This window comes from Pinus tabuliformis, chromosome 9 (genome assembly GCF_031772625.1).
Source record: "Pinus tabuliformis cultivar Carrire ecotype Pingquan chromosome 9, CPIR1, whole genome shotgun sequence".
NCBI lineage: Eukaryota > Viridiplantae > Streptophyta > Pinopsida > Pinales > Pinaceae > Pinus > Pinus tabuliformis.
The window spans coordinates 201,100,833-201,119,796 of NC_142307.1; positions in this window are offsets into that span (position 1 = coordinate 201,100,833).

Consider the following 18,964-nt stretch of genomic DNA (forward strand, 5'->3'; position numbering starts at 1 on the left):
CCGTATCTCTAATAATGAGTGGATCTCTCCTTTGGTGTTGGTTTCAAAGAAAAATGGTAGGTGGAGGATTTTTGTCGACTACAGAGAGTTAAACAAAACCACAAAGAAGGACCATTTCCCTCTACCTTTCATTGACCAAGTGTTAGATGGCCTGGTAGGGAAAACGTTTTTCTCTTTCCTAATGGATTCAATGACTATAATCAAATCCAGATCAGCCTGGAAGACCAAGATAAAACCACATTCACTTGTCCTTGGGGTACTTTCGCCTATAGGGTCCTTCCTTTTTGCCTATGCAATGCTCCTGCCACTTTCTAGATAACAGTCCTAAGTATCTTGTCGATTTAGTCCATGATGCAGTAGAGATTTATATGAATGATTTTACACCTCATGGATGTGATTTCGAGGAGGCTCTGTCCAACTTAGGTAAGGTGTTGAACAAATGCATTGAAATGAACATGTCCCTTAGTCCCGAAAAATGTGAGTTCTTGATGACTAAAGGGACTGTGCTAGGTCATTCAATATCCCAGCAAGGACTGCAGTGTTGGAAATAATACTGAGAGGGGGGGTGAATCAGTATTATTAAGTCAATTTTTTTTTTATTTTACACCCAGATCATATACGCTACTTCAGTTAGAGAAAACCACGTATATACGCAACTTCAGATAAGAAAACCAGCGTATACCATGCAGACTTATAATTTAATGTATTCTGCAGATGTTGATCATTAATCTGTGCATCAGAGTCATATAAATAGTAACCAGGAATAGTAAAAACAGAGCAGAAGATAATCACACATAAGAACACAAGATATAAGGTGGAAACCCAATGTGGGTGAAAACCACCTGCTGCAATTCGTCTCTATCTTCTTTTAATTAGAAACTTCTTTTTATAATGATTCTGTACTGGTGCAGACTTATACCAGTATGCAGGCTACAACCTGCAGAGAGCTACAACCCTCTCTCGTTCTCCAGCTTCTCCTGGAAGGGAGCTACAACCCCCTTAGCTCTTGTACTAGCTGAGATACTAGTATGTAGGTGCTGACCTACAGAAGGCTACAACCTTCTCTTTTCTTCCAAGGACCTCGTTTCATCAATTTTCAGACTGGATCCATGAATATCAAACAAACATCAAGTATATGTGCATTAACCAATCTCCTTTCCACAAACAACTACTGAATCAACCAATAATTTCTCATAGTGTTGTAACCAGAAAACAATACTAGTAATCAAACACCAATGCTGAACCCATAACACTGCAGTAATCCACAGAAGTAGCTAAAACATATTTCAAGAGATGTACACTACTTCACTATGTATAAACTTGCTTACATATGCATCTGAATCGAGGTCAACCAGCGTATATGCTTTCTTCTCTTGCTGAACCTGCATGTATACGCACCTTTGCAGAGCCGAACCTGTGTATAGATCTATAAAAGACAATTCACCCTTTACACTTAAATAGACTTCAGTTATACTTAGATTACTAGATTTATAGATCTAATTATGCGCCGATTATAACAGATCAAATCACAAAAAGATATTACTATTCAAGCCTTGAGATCTCGACCCATCAATAGAACTGATCTATCTTGTAATGCTCAGGTTCCTCCTTGATTCAGATCCAGCCACACAAACCAATCACTTCCACGTCTTTAGATATTCAATCCATCAGATGATACTTGCCTAATGATCTCCTTCCTCTTTTATAGTCTTAGGCTTTTCACAATACCACGGTCCAAAACCATAACAAACCAATACGATGGACCCAATACTTGGGATCAACACATCTGACGAGATACTATGGTCCAAAACCATAGGTTCAAATAGCAAAGACTAAATACCACGGAAAAAAAAAAAGTTCTCCCATATGTACGCGCTTTTCCTTGTGTGAAAGTGTGTGTATATGCATACGCATCTTTGGAACGTCTAACCCGCGTGTATACGCAACTTGGTCAAGGTGAACTTGCATATATATCTTTTTCCTTCATTCTGAGAGCCTGAACTGAGATCTTTCATCAGAGTGAGTTGCCATCAAGGACAACACCTGTGCCATAGTGCCAAGCCTGAGTCATAATGCCAACAATCTCCCCCTTTGGACTTGATGGCAACTCCAAGATCCTCAAAGTCATTCTCCCCCTTTGTCATCAAGGGCAAAGGGTTATGCTCCCCCTGAGTGCATGCTGAAATCTTTGCTCTGCTGTGTTGGCCATGCTCCCCCTGATTGTAGGCAAGATCTGCAAAAAGATATTCTTCAAGAAGAACAATGACTTATACATCATAAAAGACCTTCCTATCACCAAAAGACTCTATACAAACATCCTTCACCCAACCAAGTGGGGATCATCCACCCAACCAAGTGGGGATACATTAGAATTTTACATATGACAGCCAAGAACATTACATCATTCATCCCAGGCATAGTGGGGAAACCAAAAATAGGCCATTACATGACCTTGATAATAAAGGATATACATGACATAGAGACGCAAAATTTAGAGCAAGACTATGAAGGTCACCAATAGCTAATATTAGAAGCACTATTCAGATCAACAACCATGTTCTTTTTTTGTTCTCCTTCTGCAGCTGATCCACCTGAACCCAAAACAGCTTGTGTACTCGAACCAAGAGCTTCTAATGTAATGCCAACAATGCATTATTAGAAGATTATATGCTCCCCCTGAACATGTGCCAGATGGTCTCTCGTCAGGCCCATATCAGACTCTCTTCAACCAGAGTTTGTCCCCACTGATTTCCTTCAAACCACCATATACGCGACTGTATCTGCATAAATCGGCGTATGTACACGAATCCTCCTCATGCAACTCACATACAACCACATTTCTCTAAAACAGACAGGTTTCAACAGCAAGATGATGCATCAACTACCCCCAGCTTCTGTCTGAGGTATTCAAATGTATCCCTGGGCAGTGGTTTGGTGAGAATATCAGCAACTTGTTCCTTAGAGGGAACATACTCCAACTTGACCTTTTGTTCGAGCACTTTTTCCCGAAGAAAATGGTATTTGATAGGTATGTGCTTGGTCTTTGAATGCATGACAGGATTATTTGAAATGCTGATTGCACTTGTATTATCACAAAAAATGGAAATAGGTGGAGTACAAGTGATTTGAAGATCTTGCAATGTTTGCATCATCAAAAGGAGTTGTGTGTAGCAAGATGCAACAGCTACATACTCTGTTTCAGCTGTAGATAATGCAATGGAACTTTATTTCTTGCTGAACCATGATACTAATCTAGGACCCATGAAGAATGCACCACCACTAGTGCTTTTGCTGTCACCGATGCTACCTGCCCAATCTCCATCTATATATGCATGAAGTGTGATATTTGTATCTCTAGGATACCATAAACCATAGTTTTGAGTCCCTTGAAGGTATTTGAAAATTCTCTTGACTGCCTGAAGATGAGTTTCCTTTGGATTTGCCTGAAACCTTCTAACTATCCCTACTACATGCATAATGTCTGGTCGGGTACCTGTTAGATAGAGTAGACTACCAACCATGGATATATAGGTAGGTTGATGTGCAGCTACTGATTCATCATTTGTGCTGAGACTGCATCCTGTAACCATAGGAGTACATACTGGTTTCGAATCCTCCATCCCATATTTCTTCAAGATCTACTTGAGATACTTGGTTTGTGATAGAAAAATGTTGTCTTTGTTTTGTTGAACTTGTAAACCAAGAAAATATGTGAGCTCACCAAGCAGGGACATTTCAAATTCTTTCTGCATCACCAAAGAAAATTTTTGGCTCATGGCTTCTTCATTGCTGCCAAAGATGATATCATCAACATATACAACAAGTATTAACAACTTATAATTGTCAATTTTTATATATAGATTGCTGTCTATTGATCCTTTTGCAAAGCCTTGTTGATGAATGTACTCATCCAACCGAAAATACTAAGCCCTTGGAGCTTGTTTAAGACCACAGAGAGCCTTTTTGAGTCTGCATACAAGATTTGGATCATTTCCAAGGATGAACCCATCTGGTTATTCAATGTACACTTCTTCATTCAAGTCTCCATTCAGAAAGGCAGATTTTACGTCCATATGAAATACTTTAAACTTTTGAAAGCTAGAGAGAGCAAGGAACATTCTTAGAGCCTCAAGTCTAGCCACTGGTGCAAAGGTTTCTTCAAAGTCTATGCCTTCTTGTTGTGCATATCCTTTACAAACAAGTCTTGCCTTGTTTCTAACCACATCTCCATTTTCATTCAGCTTATTTTTTAAAATCCACTTTGTTCCTATGACATTCTTATCTTTTGGTCTAGGAACCAAGTCCCAAGTGTTATTCCTTTCAATCTGCTCAAGTTCTTCATTCATTGCCTTGAACCAGCATTCATCTTCGCATGCTTCTCTTACATTTTGTGGTTCGGCGGAGGAGAGAAATGCTAGATAGCTTGAAGCTTCTGAAATGGTTCTCCTTGTTTGTACACCTGCCTCTTTCTGCCCCAAAATTTGAGATTTTGGATAATTCTTCTGAACTTATTTGGATGAATTCTTTTCTTCTATTCTTATTTGTTCTTCTCATGCCTCATGGGTTTCTTCATCATGAATCTGATTTGACGTTGAGGGATAGTCCTCATCATCTTCAAAAACTTTAGATCTTTCCTGCCTAGAGGTATTTCCTTCTTCATCAATCACTACATCAATACTTTCAATAATTTTTACAAGTCTTTTATTGTAACACTTATATGCTTTGCTATGGGGAGAGTAACCAAGGAGAATGCCTTCATCTGCTCTAGGTTCAAACTTGCCAATATTTTCATCAGTCCTTTTAATGTAGCATTTGCTTCCAAAAATTTTGAAGTATTTCACCGTGGGAATCTTACCATACCAAAGTTCATGAGGAGTCTGAGTGCCGTTTACCCAGACATTTTTCTTGTTAAGAATAGTTACGGCAGCAAATGCGGCTTCACCCCAGAAGGTTGCGGGAGTTCCAGATTCATCGAGCATAGCACGAGCCATTTGTTGAACCGTTCTATTCATCCTTTCCACTACTCCATTTTGTTGAGGTGTCCTTGCAGCAGAAAATTCCCTTCTTATGCCATGTTTTTCACAAAAATCGAAAAATTCATCTGAGGTAAATTCTCCTCCTCAATCAGATCTGAGACATTTGATTCGTCGATTTGATTCATTTTCAACCAAGGCTTTTAATGATTTGAACTTTTCGAAAGCTTCATCTTTATACTTCATGAGTCCTAACCAACACATCCTTGAAAAGTCGTCAATAAACAATATGAAGTACTCTTCACCTCGAGGTGACTTCTTCCTAGTTGGACCACATATATCAGTATGGACAAGTTCAAGTGGCATGCTAGCTAATCCTTCCTTCTTAGGGAAATTAGTTCTGGTTTTCTTACCAAACTGACATGATTTGCATATTGTATTGTCTGGAATTCTGATGTCAAGAATATCACGAACCGCCTAATATTTGCATGCTTTCATTATCTGAGAGAAGCTATGATGCCCCAATCTTCTATGTCGTAGCCAGTGTTCATCATTCTTGCTTAGATAGCATTGATGTTTTACTTCTTTGAATATGTATAAATTATTTAGAGTTCTTATGCCTTTGATCACTATTTTTCTTATATCAAGATCACGAACACTACATCCATTTGATCGAAATATTACCTCAGTTCCTTGATCGCACATCTGACTGACACTCAATAGATTATGCTTTAAGCCATCAGCATACATAACATTTCCAGCTTTGACCTTTTCTTTCAACTGAACAGAAACTTTACCTTTTATGAACACAGGGGTGTCATTTCCAAATAAGACCTTCTTTGCCTTTTCTAAGGCACTATATGATTGAAGTTTTTCTTTATCGCCTGTCAAATGTTTCGAACATCCACTGTCAATATACCATTGATTTTCCTTTCCTTCTGCATATAAGGCTATCCCACATCTTTCCGATTGCGGTTCTTTCATTCTCCATGTTTTGGCACTTGAGACTTGTTCCTTCTGAGTTGTCTTCTGAAACCTGCTCCTGCATTCAGAATCTTCATGACCAAAGTTGTTACAAATAAAACATTCTATTTCATTTTCAAGAGCAGAAACGTTATTGTAGGTCCTTTTCATGATCCCAGTCATACTTCTTTGTTTTTGAGCTTCTCTAATCATGATTGTCTTATAGGCAACACATTGAGCTGCTTTGTGACCAAAGTTATGACAAGAGAAACATTGGCCATTGAAGAAACTCCTGTGATTATCACATCTACCAACTGAATGATTGTAGTTTCTATTGACATCCATTCTTGAGGAAAATTGAGAATGTTTTACCTGTGGCTAGTTGTAGCTTCTGTTCATCCTTAAAGTAGATTGCCCCCGATTTACCTGGTAGTCTCTGTTCATTCTTGAGGTAAATTGTCCCTGATTTACCTGGTGATCTCCATTGTGCCTTTGTTGTCGATTGTCAATTTTTTCACTCCTCCTTGCTGCATCAAGATAACTTTTGGAGGTGGATGGCTCCTGTGCTTAAGACGCTTCTTCATTATATCCCAGACCTGTCTTGATTAGTGGAGAATGCTAAACTTTGATGATCTCATCTAAAGTTTCAGATCCTTTAGCAAATCTGAGATTAAGGGCTTTTGTTTTCTCAATTTATTTTCTAAGTCCCACAATTTCACATTCTAACTTTTCATTGTATTTATCTTTTTCAGCAAGTTGGAATGTTAGAGTATCTATAATCATATTCTTTTCCTCTAAACAAATTTTAAGTCTAGAAATTTATTCATAAAGACCTTCTTCATTTATAGCATCCAAGAAATCATCATCTTCAAAAGCCATCAAAAGTCTATCATCATTACCTCGTTCATCTTCATCACTATTTGACAATCCATCATTGTATTCATGCGTGTAATAGCTCTTCTTATTTTGCTTTCTGTTCCATCTGACAGGTTCCTTACCTTTGTCTAGTTTATCTTTATGAGGACATTTTGCAGCATAATGACTGACTCTTCCACAAGCAAAGCATTTGAAAGGCAGCTTACCTCTGAATCTTCCAGTTCCTCGTTGGAGGTTCTTGACAAAATTTGGTTCTTCTTCTTCTTCTGACATATATCCTGACTCATAGTAATCTCCTTTGCCTAAAGCCTTGAATGCAGCTTCTCTCTTGTCAGATGGTCCTCCTTTTCTCATTTCATAAGCTGTTAGAATTCCGTGCAGCTATGACATGGTAAGGTTCTGTGTATTCTGCTTTTCTTCTATGGTAGAAACTTTTGATTCAAACTTAGAAGACAAAGATCTTAGAACCTTTTCAACCAAAACAACCTCTTCTATTTCTTCACCCAAGTTTTTCATACAATTAACAATCTCATCTATACGGAAGAAATAGTTAGCCACACTTTCATCATTGTGCATTCTGAGATTTTCATACTAAATTCTGAGGGTTTGAAGTTTTGCTCGTTTTAACTGTTCATCTCCTTCATAGCTCAGAATGATCTTGTCCCATATTTCTTTTGCAGTTTTGAGCTGTATGACCTTGACGAATTATGTTTGAGATAGACTCCCTAATAAAGTATTGACAGCCTTTGCATTTGTTTCATACTGCTTCTTCCCAGCCGGATCTGTAGGAGTTGTTGATGGAAATGTGTACCCTGTATCTATGATATCCCAGACTTCTGTACCAAGAGATTGAATATAGGCTGTAATTCTTACCTTCCAATAGACGAAGTTGGTCGCATCAAAAATTGGTGGCCTGATCGAGGCTTCTCTCTCGTAGTTTCTCATGATGATAGATCTTCCTTCAAGCAATCAAGCTTCTTCTGAAGGACCTGCTCTAATACCAATTGTTGGAAATAATACTGAGAGGGGGGGTGAATCAGTATTATTAAGTCATATTTTTTTTATTTCACACCCAGATCATATACGCTACTTCAGTTAGAGAAAACCGCGTATATACGCAACTTCAGATAAGAAAACCAGTGTATACCATGGAGACTTATAATTTAATGTATTCTATAGATGTTGATCATTAATCTGTGCATCAGAGTCATATAAACAGTAACCAGGAATAGTAAAAACAGAGCAGAAGATAATCACACACAAGAACACAAGATATAAGGTGGAAACCCAATGTGGTTGAAAACCACCTGCTACAATTTGGCTCTATCTTCTTTTAATTAGAAACTTGTTTTTACAATGATTTTGTACTGGTGCAGACTTATACCAGTACGCAGGCTGCAACCTGCAGAGAGCTACAACCCTCTCTCGTTCTCTAGCTTCTCCTGGAAGGGAGCTACAACCCCCTTAGCTCTTGTACTAGCTAAGATACTAGTATGTAGGTGCTGACCTACAGAAGGCTACAACCTTCTATTTCCTTCCACGGACCACGTTTCATCAATTTTCAAACTGGATCCATGAATATCAAACAAACATCAAGTATATGTGCATTAACCAATCTCCTTTCCACAAACAACTACTGAATCAACCAATAATTTCTTAGAGTGTTGTAACTAGAAAACAATACTAGTAACCAGACACCAATGCTGAACCCAGAACACTGCAGTAATCCACAGAAGTACTAAAACATATTTCAAGAGACGTGCACTACTTCACTGTGTATAAACTTGCGTACATATGTAGTTGAATCGAGGTCAACCAGCGTATACGCTTTCTTCTCTTGCTGAACCTGTGTGTATACGCACCTTTGCAGAGTCGAACCTGCGTGTAGATATATAAAAGACAATTCACCCTTTACGCTTAAACAGACTTTAGTTATACTCAGTTTATCAGATTTATAGATCTAATTATGTGCCAATTATAACATATCAAATCACAAAAAGATATTACTATTCAATCCTTGAGATCTCGACCCATCAATAGAACTTATCTATCTTGTAATGCTCAGGTTCCTCCTTGATTCATTCCAGACACACAAACCAATCACTTGCACGTCTTTAGATATTCAATCCATCAGATGATACTTGCCTAATGATCTCCTTCCTTTTTTATAGTCTTAGGCCTTTCACAATACCACGGTCCAAAACCATAACAAACCAATACCATGGACCCAATACTTGGGATCAACACATCTGACGAGATACTATGGTCCAAAACCATAGGTTCAAATACCAAGGACTAAATACCATGGACCAAAAATAAGTTCTCCCATATGTACGCGCTTTTCCTTGCGTGAAAGTGCGTGTATACGCATACGTGTTTTTGGAACGTCTAACCCACATGTATACGCTGCTTGGTCAAGGTGAACCTGCGTCTATATCTTTTTCCTTCATTCTGAGAGCCTGAAATGAGATCTGTCATCAGAGTGAGTTGCCATCAAGGACAACACCTATGCCATAGTGCCAAACCTGAGTCATAATGCCAAGATGCAGGTGGACCTAAGCAAAATAGCTATCATCGAAAGGGTCCCACCTCTACAAATTAAGAGTGATGTAAAAAGTTTCCTAGGGTTAGATGGATACTATGGAAGGTTTATAAAATACTTCAGCAAATTAGCTTCTCCTTCATTTAGGTTGTTGGCCAAAGACTCTGAGTTTTCATGGTTAAAAAACTGTCAAGAGGCAGTGGACACCCTAAAGGACAAGTTAACCACTGCAACGATTCTCTAAGGCCCAAATTGGGCCATTCCTTTTCATATACATGTTGATGCCTCACCCAAAGCCATAGGAGCATCTCTAGGCTAGATAGATCAAAAATTTCCTTATGCTATCTACTTTATCAGTAAGAATCTATCAAAGTCCGAACTGAACTACACAGTGACCGAAAAGGAACTCTTGGTTGTTGTGCATTCATTGAATAAATTTAGACATTACATTACAGGTTATCAAACATTCGTACATACTGAACATGCTGCAATAAAATATTTAATGAATAAACCTGATTTGAATGCTTGGATTATTAGATGTTTACTTTTATTACAACAATTTCATCTAACTATTGTTAATAAGTCTGGCAAGGAAAATGTCGTTGTAGATTTTTTTTCCAGATTAAATTTGCCTGCAGATGAGGAAGGAATGGTTGATGAGAAGTTACCATATGAACACTTATTTGCCATTTCAGTTCTTTCTCCATGGTTTGCTGACATGGAAAACTATTTGGTATCTGCATAGTTCCCACTGAATTTTTCCTCCAAAGAGAAAAGAAATATTGTGAGGAAGAGCACCCCATTCACTTGGATTGGGGCAACCTCTTCAAACTAGGCTCAGATCAAATTTTGAGAAGATGTGTCAGGGAGGAGGAAGTCTTTGGCAACCTTCTGACATATCATGATGGGCCTTGTGGAGGTCACTTTGTAGCAAAGAGGAAAACATTCAAGGTGTTACAAGCTGGTTATTATTGGCCCACTCTTCATCAGGATGTGAAAAGATATACTAGTCAGTGTGATCGGTGCCAAAGGATGGGAAAGCCTACTCCAAAGGATAAAATGCCTCTACAACCTCGAGTGACTTTCAAGCCACTTGACAACTAGGGCATGGATTTCATTGGACCTATTGACCCTCCTTCCAAGAAAAAGAAGTATATCATTGTGTGCAATGACTATCTGACTAAGTGGGTTGAAACTAAGGAAATCGCAGCAACAGAGGAGAAGGTGGCCGTTTTTTTAAGGGAAAATGTCTTTTACAAGTTTAGGTACCCTAGAGAACTAGTCATTGATCAAGGCAGCCAATTTACCTCCAACATGATTGAAGACTTTTTAAGCCAGCACAAGATTAACCATAGAACCTCCACTCCCTATCACCCACAAGATAATGGGAAAGTGGAGGTGACCAATAGAGTACTATAGGGCATCCTGACCAAAGTAGTTAGTAGCAGTAGAAAATATTCGGCAGATAGACTAGTTGAGGCCACTTGGGCCTATAATACCGCCTGGAATACCACCACTAGGTTCACACCCTATGAGTTGGTCTATGGGAAAAAGGCCCTGTTTTCCATTGAATTTAAGTACAATACATTGAGGATGGTAGCTCAACTAGATCTAGATCTCAGCAGTGCAGAAAAAGAGAGACTGCTCCAGATGAATAGGTTAGATGAGTTCAGAATGCAGGCCCTCCTACACACAGAGGTAACTCAAATTCAGAGGAAGATCTAGCATGATAAGAACATCAAGGACAAGCAATTTCAAGGAGGTGATTGAGATTTGTTATATGATTCCAGATATAAAGACTTCAAGGGAAAGTTAAGGACTAGATGGTTAGGGCCTTATGTCATAGAGAAATGTCATGATAATGGTTTAGTGCAGATCAGAACCATAAATGCAGAAGCCATTCCATTAATTGTTAATGGGAACATATTGAAAGTTTACAAAAGGCCATTGTCAAAGCAAGAGTTCATTGATGTTATCAAAAAATAGTGATGGTGGTGGAGCAAGTCTTAGCTCTTACCTCATCAAGTCATTGAGAAAAAGAAAAAAGAAAAAAGAAAAAAAAAGACTCAGCTGAAAACCTCCATGAGGCACCTGAGTCCCACTATTGGGTTGAAAACCTCTTGAGGAGGCCCAATGATGTCAAAAAAAAAAAGAAATAAAAATATCTCTAGGTGAAAACCTCTCTTGAGGTGCCCAAGGAAAGAAGCTAGGATGAAAACCTCTTGGAGGCAGACTAGTTTTTTCAAAAAATAAAAAATAAAAAATAAAAAGAGAAAAGAAAAATTATGAAAATATTGTTTGCAGGTCAGCAGGAGGACAATCAGAGCAACAATGGAGAATCAAAAGGGACCTATTCAGCTCATATTTTTATTTATCCATTCATTATCCTTCTTCATTCCACCATTCCTTTCATTTTTTCACTCATTTGTCTTATTTTGCAAGGGTTTTGTGTTTTCTATAGGATTCCCTGTAAACCTACAGGATCCCTAAAAACCTACAGGATGATCCTCTAGGAATTACAGTGGCTTGGGAATCCTAAAGGAAGTAACCCTAGAGAAAGGAAATGACCTGCCCATGTCAAGAACATAAATTCCTACATCACCATCTCATTACCATACCTCTCTCCACCTTCATCACCCCTGCATTCATCATAAAAAAAATAGAATTTTTTTTACAGTTTTCAAGAAAAAAGCACAGAGAAAAATGATGAAACAGAGAGCAAGGGGACAACACATGAAGGTTATTTTTCATCATTCACAAACCCCTAGACCTCCTTTCTATCCATGCTCATCATCCTCAAGTCCCAATAGTAGAATATGATTAAAATTTTTGAGGGAGAAGTGACTACAGGACATCCTGTAGGAAATCCTGTAGCAACCTATCCCACAAGACAAAAATCATAGGTTGCAGCAAGTTTCAAGTAGGGAGATCCAAAGGTATAAGAGGATCCTCCAGAGCCTAGTAGTAGCAACAACATAATCATCATCAACACTAGGTACTTTCACAACAAAGAAAATCATCAAAGGAAAATAAAAAAAAGAAGAGGAGAAATCACATGCAGCGAACACACAGCGAAAACCTCATCCCTTCAACAAACTGCAGCAAGGTATTTTTACCAGAGGTAAGTATCTCAAGCCAATGATGTGAACCGTTAACAAGCATAAGAGAGACAACCAGTAATGGCAATGGTTCTCAAGCTACTGCCAGTACAATCCACAAAGTGTGAAGAATGATCTGGAGTCGAACACTTGTGCAATCACCCGATCGAAGACCAATAATGCAAGCCTGTCGTTGAGTGCGAAGAACTTGCCATTGAGGCATGCAAGCTCAAAGGTACTTGAAAGGAGTCTCTAGATCAAATTCCTGGATAATGAGTTGATGTCTACAAGAAGCGATCCATCACAGGAGGGCCATAATGTTTCCCACATCAACAACACGAGACAATGGACAAGATGTGGATGGATGAAATAGAGAATCAGAGGAGGATGGAAGGGTGAAAACTGCAAAACGATCAAGCTCTTAAACATATCAGCGACACGACTCCAGAAAGTGGCAACATTTTGGTACCACAGGATCGACGGTCATGCAGAGACAACAGGGATCAAATGGAATGAGGCAAAATGACAAACCCAAACCCTGGAAGGCCAATTACGATGTAAGGATATCCCAAACCCGAAGAAAAGCAAAAGCGTCGATGTTCAAGAGTGATTAGCTACCGTAGGTAACCAATGGAATATTTCCAAAATTTTCCCCCACCATTGTTGGCAACTACCCCATTTATTTTTGAAAAACAAGCTTGAAGGGGATAGCATATGCTTGCAATATTAGTTTGTCCTTCGAACAAATCCAACCTAATGAAATTTTAACGAACCCTAGGGAGCAGAAGCTTGGGTCTCATCATGGTGATGAGTCCAATGTCATCAGGGTTTAACGAGTTTGACATAGGTAAAACTCGAAGTTTTTTTCATGTTTAGAGATTTTGAAAAACACACGGAAAAGAAAACTCCAGGTGGGCCCTTTTCTTAAGTTGGTGTCTCTCAAGCTTGAAAAGGTAGAAAATGATACTCGAGAGAACCGCTTGACCATTTCGGTCAAGGAGTACTTTTCGTAAATAGTGTTTCCAATTCGAAAAAGTAGAAAACTTACTAGAGACATGACATATTGCAGCCATGAACTTGCTTGAAACAACAAGGGCTCGACCATCTTTTCGTTTTTAAATGGTCAAAAAAGAGTTGAAATCAGACCCCCATTTTTATTCTCTTTAATGAGTCAAAAAGGGAAAAATACTCGGCGATCTTTTCATTTTTTATGAGTCAAAAAAGAGCTTAAAGTTGACTCATAAAATGTTATGCGATATTCACCAAGCATGTATCGATCATCTCCCACATCTGGAACACCTATTACTGCACAAAGAAATCCAAGCATAAGACCCGTTCAACAAGAATACACGATTAATGTTCAAACCTAAGTCAAAACCCTAAAAACCATAGTAAAAACCCTAAAAACCATAGTAAAAAACCCAAAAACTATAGTCAAATACCTAAATTTCAAAAAAAGGGCTATAACAAGGCATATGGTAAAACATAATTCACTTTGTTTTAGTTTTAACCGTGGTAAAACTCCAAACAACGCGTACCTTGCGAAATTGAGTTGTCGATTTCCGGAGTTGTGGTGGTTCATTGCATTCCAAACCTTCTCCAAGTAAGTACTCTGCCTTTTCCTTTGTGTTTTGAGTTCATTTTAACTGTAATTTCAATGTTTTAGCTGAGTTTGGGAAGAATTTTTGTTTCAAAAATTCGCCTCAGTCATCGCAGGTTTTCCCCTCGAGGTTGCGATGACCGCGAATTCCAAACGGGCCAAAATCGGGATCGTCGCAGGAAAGTGATGTACCCCTGCAATGATCCGAGAAATTGTGAACTGTTCGAATCATACTGTCGCAGCTATTTTAGAAACAGTTGCGACAAGCGTGAAAAACACAAAAAATTCATTTTTACACCATTGTGGCATATGAAAATGGGTCAAATGACTTCTAATAAGAGAATGTTTGTGTGTGTAGGGTGCAAAATGGCATTCTCCTGGCAAGAATGCACACATGATGAAGATGACAAGAGAGGGGCAGTTGATCCTCAGTGCTTGCATGTCCTTCGAAACTGCGGACTGCTAAAATTCTTCCTAACGCCACTATTCAGAGTGCAATTAGACCTCCTAGAATTCTTAATTTGATCATGGAAACCAACAGAGGGTAAATTCATCATCCAAGGGTAGGAGGTTGAGTTTGAAACCATAGATATATATTTTCTTACTAGTTTATCATGACGAAGGGAGAGACCCTGCATGGGCAGTGTGTGAATCACCGAAGAATCCTTAGACATGCTGATTGCATGAGCATGCCCACGGGCACGAAAATCACCCACTAGCAGTAAATTATAGATTCCAACAATGAATGATCTGCCACTGTGTGTGTTTTTGTTCACAATCATGAGGGCAGCTGGTTCTCAGGCTCAACATGAGGCAAGTAAAACACAACTGTGGTTGGCTTTAGATTGCCTCAATCCTACTATGTTCGACTGGGCAGAGACTGTGTCTCTGAACATGAAGAGGCAGTTGACCAAATTCTAGAGAGGTGAGATGAAGTAGTTTGGGTTTGGTTCGATTCTGATACCACTCATGCTAGAGAGGGTAACCATACTTTAGCTACAGGACATGCGAGTGGCGTGGCCCGGACCATGAGAGACCCGAATAACTCTGTGGGATCATATGATGTCATGAGGAGGTGGCGACCAGCCAGTGTCATGGGGTCCTGACTTCATGGAGTGGCTACATCATCAGCAGGTGGTGGTTGAGGATTGGCCTTACACAGGGATGGATTTCAGGGGAGACCCAGACATGCTGCTCCTGCCTGGAGAGCAGTGGGATGAGAGAGGTAAAATACTTGGTTTGACTGTCAAACTTTTTGTATTTTGGTTTTCTATTTTTTTTGGATTTTAAATGTACATGTCCTAATAACTATGCTCCGTTTTTTCATATATCAGACCTGAGAGACCAATAGGTCTCACTCCTATGGCTCGGAGGGACAATAGAGAGGTTGCCTTGCCACCTCCAAGTGGAGATGCAGACGAGGAGATAGCTTGAAACTTGGAAGGCTTGACTGAGGGGATGCCTAATTATAGAGGGTTTGAGGAGATCCTAAGACAGTACCAATGACACACCATGGGTGTGTTGAACAAGATTCATAGATTGCTCAAACGAGTAGTTCGAGCAGTGGTTTGCTATAGAGAGAAACACCCACAATAGATTCCTAGGTTTCCTTTTCTGGTATTTTGAGAGACATGTGTCTCGCATTGTAACTTGAACATATACATTATTTTATGAGTGCCACAGTGCGTAACACACGATATACAGATATCTATGTTCTATTATTGTGTCTAAATGTTTACATATAATTATTTTTTATAAATTGTGTAAATGTTTGTCTAATACATGATTTTCCAATGCATCAGTTAACGTATCTAGCCTTCTAGGAATGTGTTGATATGTAATGTAATCAAAATTTCTTTCCAGTAAGTGAACATGTAAATACAATCTTAAAATTTGAGGGTTTCTAATGGAATAATGCCCATTAAGTTGAAGAACAACAAGTTGAGAGTCCAGATTCACAATTAATGTACGAATATTGAGGTTAACAACCTTAGCCAATAATTCGATGATGGCACTATATTCAGTGACATTGTTCATGGTACACCCTAGAAAAACATCTTGAAGATCTATTAAATCACTGTGAGGATCATAGATCACCCATGCCATGGCAGAAAGTTTTCAAGTACTGTGATAGGCACCATCGGCAAAACTGATATAAGGTGCAAGAGACATCTGCATAAGAAGTAAAAAGACACAACAAGCAGAAATAACACCTACACACCAAGCCAAACATGCACACACTGAAAAACACACTTATGTACATAGCAGATGCATGAAAGACTCATCCATAATATTTTTTAAGATAAAGCCCATTCCGGGGTTTATCCAAAGGGTTCCCTTCATAGTCAATTAGCTCATAGGACCCTTTTTGCAGAACGTGTTTCACAATATAAAGCCCATGCCACATAGGTTCAAATTTGCCTGCCCCCTGTTACACTAAAAAATGTCACCTTGACTACTTACAGTTAGTATGGCTCAAATCAACAGTCATGCTACCCTCTTAGGCAAGTCTCATGCCTCTGTTATCCATCTCAAACTCAAAGAAGAGAGAAAGTCTTGTAAAAACTATGTTTATCTCTGGGGTCGCAGGTTCTCTCTAGCCTTACCTGCGGGGACGCTGACCATGTTCACAAAATCTGCGTCCATGGACGCTCTGTATGTTAAGGGACAGGTGCGTCCCTCTGTAAAAGGCAAAATGCGCGAGTTTTATCTTGAAAAAGTTACTTGTGGTTACTTCTAGAACATTCTAGAGGTCGGTTTGATGAAATGGATGCGCCTCCAGTTGGTTCATGTATCTCTATTAAGGGGGAACTTATCCCATCAATAAGGGAGCTATCCCACCCAAAGAGGGGGATGATCCCATTGATAGTGGACCTGAATAACCTCTTTACAGCACTATAAATAAAGGCATTGAGCCAGAAGGAGAGGAGGTTGGAGCTATACATTTTCTTTGGGTAAATGCTGCAGGATTTAGGTCTTCCATTAGAGCCTTTGTGAGGAGAGATTGTCTTCACTTGATTCTACTTGGGAGAGGGTGAGCTTTGTCAAAGTAGAGGAAAACCCTTGATGGACCCTGGGAGGAACTTGCACAACACCAAGGCCAGGTTGTAAGAGTTTCTTTGTTTCGTTATTAATACAAACTGGTTTATTTTTCTCAATAGCTTGTGTTAATGAGTTATTTCATGTGTTCCTTGGTCTGCATGTTGAATATATGTTTTATTATATGAAATACAAGTGCTTGGTAATTGTTTGATTGTTTGTGGTTGCAGGAATTGACTTGAAGGAGGAGCTCATCCGGATCGTCAAGAACAGACTTCAACAACAGCGTTTTGGAATAAGGTAAGCCTAAACACTTGTAGTTTTCATGTTGTAAAAGGTGTATTTAGAGAAAGATCACTCCATTTTGTCTTGTTTGTCATTAGAACGTCTTAGACTTCTAGGAAGGTCAGTCGTGTCCGCACCCTTGACCAATTCCGTGTGACAAATTGGCGACTCCACTGGGGAATCCATTAATGAGAGAGTCTTTTCCTTTATATGAACTTTGCTTTGAGAAAATCATTTTTATTTTCTGGTTTTTGACTGTGAGAATTAGTATTTGGGTGGCTTAGCTTTAGATTTAGTTAGATTTGGTTTTTCTTCATTTTTCCAGAAGGACACACCCTCTGAGTACTGCACAGTGCGTCTTTGGACGCGCTGTTGCCGTTTGCACAGAGCGGGGCCGCACCTGTGACAACGGGTTGCCTGCGTCTTCCTGTAAAACTTAAGAAAATTCCATTTTTGCTTTAAATTGCTTTTAGATTTTGTTTTTCCTTAGTGTTTTCTGCCCAGATCCTTTAGTACCCTGTCAAGAATTTTCACCTGAACTAGTTTTGTGAGCTTTGAGTGTTTTAGTGGTTTTCAACGAAGTTTAGACCTAGGGTTTGATTTTTGGAAAGGCTTTGTAGTGACTTTGATAGTAGAAAGTTGTCCAGCCTTAGATCTCTCTGGTTAGCCAACCTTCTTAGAAGTCGGGCCTGTCGTAAAGTCTCCTTTTGTGAGCAACTTGCCATTTGAGTTGTTTTGGGTCAAATTTCGATTTGCTTGTTTATAAAGTATTGATTTCCATTTTACAAAAAGAACAAAAAGATTAGAGTTTTGTTTTGACTAGTTGTTGGTTCTGCAATAAACTAGTCCTTGATTTGATTGTGATCAAGTAAAACACCTTAGAAATAATCATTGTTAGTTTTGGCCTCGTTAAGATTGCTTAGAGTAAATTTGCCTTTAGTTTGCTTATGAGTGCATTTTCATAGATTTTAAGAGTTGTTAAGATTGATTTTTGGTTATATTAGATTTATTTGCTTTATTAAAAGAAAAATACAAAAACATCTTCTTTAAAAAGTCTTGTTTCAAGTAGCTTTTTGTTTTTGAAAGAAGAAAAGAGTTTTTTCGTGCATGTAAAGAGAGGTTATGTTTTTATGCTTGGAAAAGAAAAACGAATTGTTTCTTTGATTGTCTTCAATTAAGAAGTTGCTTTTATAAAGATTGCATTCTCTCAACTTTTTAGTTAAGCAATTCATCGAAAAAGTAAAGTAGTGGGTAAATCATTCTAGGTGCATTTTGTAGTGGTTTCGAGTCGAGTCAACACACCACTGGTTTCACTTCCATCACCTTTTGACTTAAGAAACAACCTTAAAAGTAACGCTTAAGTTAAAATCAATCTAGTAATCTTTATTTTTCTAGGGCTCTGAAACACCAACATAGCTTAGGCTAGGGTCTTGGAGTAGGTGAGTACTTAACTCTCCAAGACTACAAAACCAAACAGATAGTCTATCTTGAGTAGAACAAATCCAATTGTTTCAGTTACATTCTGGGAAAGCTCCTCTTAAAGGAGAAGCACGAGCTCGTGTCCGAACCAGTGAGGGGATCATTCCTC